This window comes from Ipomoea triloba, chromosome 10 (assembly GCF_003576645.1).
Source record: "Ipomoea triloba cultivar NCNSP0323 chromosome 10, ASM357664v1".
NCBI classification, from domain to species: Eukaryota; Viridiplantae; Streptophyta; class Magnoliopsida; order Solanales; family Convolvulaceae; genus Ipomoea; species Ipomoea triloba.
The window spans coordinates 10,286,570-10,290,657 of NC_044925.1; the positions used below are offsets into that span (position 1 = coordinate 10,286,570).

Genomic DNA, 4,088 nt, shown 5'->3' on the forward strand with positions numbered 1-4,088 from the left:
CGGCCGAAACCAAACACCATCGTCCACCAACATCTCACGCCGCCGGCAGCCACCACCATCGGCGCCGCCGGCCACCATGCCACCACCATGTCGCATCAGTCCACCAGAAAATCTCGCCGGAGAGGAGGACAAGGCCACTGCCGCCGCCATTGCCGCATCGCCGGACAAGGATGAAAACAACGTTGCCCGTTGAGTTCGCCGCATGGCGGTGAAAGACCACGCCATTACCGGCGAAGGGGAGAAGAAGATCGCCGCCAGTCACCACACCATCCACAACCACCGAGGATGCCGCTGCACTGTCACCGTCAGCTCTCTCTCTCTCTCTCTCTCTCTCTCTCTGTGTTCGGTTTCACAAAGAAGAAGAAGACGAGGATACGCAGGTAATGTAATACCCCGTATTTTATTAACATTATTATTTTATCCTAAGGTATTGACATACATGAGTTATGATCTCCCGATACTTCAAATGAATTTTTATAAGTAAGTATAGTTGTTATTAAGCTGCGATCGTATGTGCCGGTCACGAACTGTAAAATTTTTGGGGGACGAATTTTCAGCTCGGATTTCTTTGGAAATGGATGATTAGGCATATATGACTAAGTATGAACTTCCTGCTTAGTTAAGTTGAAATTGGATGAGCTATAAGGGTCGAAATTTATTTCTGATCGTACTTCGCGAAATTTCGCAGTGTACTGAACCTAGCCCATTTTGGGAGCTGTTGACTGGAATAAAATTTTGGTGTCGGAAATTATTCTTTCTGGATTATTTTCCACCGAAACTTTATCTGTTTGGACCACAACTGATATGTTGTGGAGATATTTTATTAATATTATTATTATATATAATTGGATAAGCATCCCACATATTATATTTTATTATTATAATTATTATTATTATTATTATTATTGTTATTATTATTATTATTATTATTAAATATATTATTACTTATATGTATATATGTAAGGGATAAGATTGAGCAAGTCACATTTCTTCATTTCCATTTCTTCATTTCGTCTTCACCCTCATTTCCGTAAGAGAGAGAGAGAGAGAGAGAGAGAGAGAGAGAGAGAGAGAGAAGCAATTTTCGAGCTTGGATCGCGATTGGTTCGGTAAATTTCAATTTTAATCGGTTAAAAGTTATGTTTTACTCCTAGTTCATAGTTTTGGGTAGAATTTTGTTGAACCATATTCGTATTACCGTGTTTTATGTTAGGGTTTTAAGGTGAATTTGGGGAAAGATCCAAGATTTGCTTCCTACGGAAGGTAAGGAATCCCTTTATTTGGTTGAGGTTATTTGAAACTAGATAATTGATAGTGAATGATGAGATTAGGGGTTTTATGAATATGTTTCTATACATGATAATGGCTGAAAATGCATGTACATATCATATTTATGCCCATATATGCTTATAGTTGTGAAAATAGTGAAAGGAAAAATCAGGGTAGATTCTGGCAGTAACTTCCGTGATTTTCTGGGAAAAATCGGTAAAGTATTTTGATCCAATTTTTTTTAGACATGTAGTTCTATAAGTCTAGAAGCTACCATAAAAATTTCATAATTTTTGGAGTAGTATAAGTGTGGTTTCAAAATCATTTTCCAAAACTGGTCCAGAGAGCAGAAAATCCGGACAGCACACTGCCAAGGGTAAAAATGTAATTTTCTGTGTTAATTCGTGAACCTAGGTGACCAAAACTTTTTATGAACATCAAGTACTATGAGTTAGGGTTCTACCATAAAAATTTCAAGTGAAAAAGAGTTCGGGAACTATCTTTACCGGCTCAATCTTTCAGACTGCGCTAGCTGAAATTTTCTTATAAGGAAGTGGTATTATGTATATGAAACCTATGTATATACGTGTAGTATATATATTTATGTGTGTATTATGTATATATATATATATATACACGTGTGATGTGTGTGTGTTTAAACTATATATATATATATATATGTACATATATGAGTATATATGTATAATTAAATGAAGGTTGTATCTCTATATATATAGTATGTGTAGTGTAACATATATATGTATATATATAAGTAATATATACATATTATATATGGTATGAGGTGGTTGTTAATGTGCCTAAATATTTAAGTTAAGCATGCTATGTATATTATAATGTGTGTGTAATGTATGTACAAAATGTTGTATTATGTATATTATAAAGCATGTATGTGCAGTGTATATATACTTAACGTGTATATATATACATATAGTATGTGTACTTTATGTGAATATGCATATGTGGGAAATGTTATGATTGAATGCATATATACATATGTGTGGTGATGATGGAAAATGTTTTGAGAAACAAGACTTTGAACTATTTTGAGAATGGTGATCGATTTAAAAAGGGGGACTTGATTTCGTGGAACATGTCCAAAAAAAAAAGTGATTTTGACTCAAGGAGGATGAGAAAGGAAGGAAAATGGTTTTCAAACCCTTGGTTTCTAGTAAAGTTGAGGAGGACCTTGATTAGCCTTCGGGTGGCTTAAAGTGCCCTTGCCCAAGGTTGTTGTATGTAGTATGATCATTCATACTGAAGGTGCGAAGTCTATTCGCCGGGTACTATATAACTCGTTTGGATGAGGTATTCCTGCGGGGGTGTGCACACTTAAAGTATAGTTACTCTGAGAAGTCCGGGTAGGTGTCGTTTTTATGGACCTAGTAGGGCCAGCTAGGGATCATTTTAACGAACCTTACGTCCAGGGGATCAGTGTTAGACCGGGTGATGACCACTGAACCCGAGTTCGATGATCCAAGTGGTCAGGGAAGGAGTTAAGTGAATACTCCAAAGGCCTCACGCTTTCTATAAAGAAACTAAGTGGAAATTTTGTATGAAAATGTAGTTACGCTGTAGCTACGGAAAGGAGATGGTGAAAAGTGAGGAGAATGTCCTTTGAGGAAAGATTTTTCAAAGAATATGTTTGAGAACAAATATGGGATTTGTGTTTTCCCTTTTTCTGCTTATATGCTTAAATGTTTAGCATTATATGATCTGAGTAGGCAAATGACTATTATATGACCTCGTCTAGAGGGAAAATGATTAAGATGATATTGAAATTGTTGCCTATTATGTGTATAAATTGCTATTCGTAAAGGTTGCAGGTAGAACCTCGGCCGATGAGTAAGGATAGGGTTTTGATGTAATCAAGTTTTACAAAACCTTTATTTAGTTTTGGATAACCCATGGATATCCTTACTTAGCCGTCGTGCTAATTGCACTTCAATGTGTTTCTGTTAACAGATGTTATCTAATGTGATGAGGATTACACGGGGTTCTTGATAGGCGAAGACCCCTACGTTCCTGGCTACTCTCCTGATCCTCCGGCTCATCCCTCTCCGAAGTATACTCCTTTTTGTGTGCATACCTTTTGTAGCCTTAGTTTGGCTAGCAAGTTATGAACCACTTGAACTTTCATGTTTCGGACCTGAAGGGTCAATCTTTGTATATATACTCGTAGTTACCTTAGCTACCTTCTCTTCTTTCCGCTGCAATATACATATATACATATAAAGATTATGTCAAGTTGAGAGTGTGTGAAACAGTTTCTTTTTTTTTTAGCCTGTGCACCTAGGGTGAACTCTATCTGGATTTGATTGGGTTCGGTCTAGGTGTGGCGGTAACTACTCCGGATGTACGGTATAGCCGAGCCGGGGTGTTACAGGTAAGCTCTCCCTCTCTCTCTCTCTCTCATGAAGATGATAATGAAGAAGGTGAAGAACGTGATAGGTAAACATTTCCTTCTTTCCTTTTCTTTGTTTTCTCTTCTTTCTTCCCCTCTATCTTTTTCTTTCTTTCTCCCTTCCTCTGCGTTCTCGTGAAGAAGATGAAGGGAAAAGGGTACAGTAACGTTCCTCCCACTTAATTACTTACTATATTTATTATTATATTATATATTATTATTAAAAATATATTTGTTAATAACAGCCAATTCCCTCAAATTTTGGCTTTCCTTACACACCACGCATGTCATAAATATATTATACACAACACAACTATTATATATATAACTATATATGATTTTTAAAAATAAATTTGTCTTTGCCCAAGTTCGAAATAAGGACCTCCCATAGAAATAC

The 4,088-nt window shown here is 36.6% G+C and overlaps 1 long non-coding RNA gene across 1 annotated transcript; it reads left to right on the forward strand.

Annotated features, from left to right (window-relative positions):
- The first annotated feature begins 990 nt into the window (after positions 1-990).
- On the forward strand, positions 991-3,534 carry LOC116033571. The gene is made up of 2 exons (XR_004100873.1): positions 991-1,263; positions 3,253-3,534. It is a non-coding gene; the product is annotated as an uncharacterized LOC116033571 (long non-coding RNA).
- The last annotated feature ends 554 nt before the right edge of the window (positions 3,535-4,088 follow it).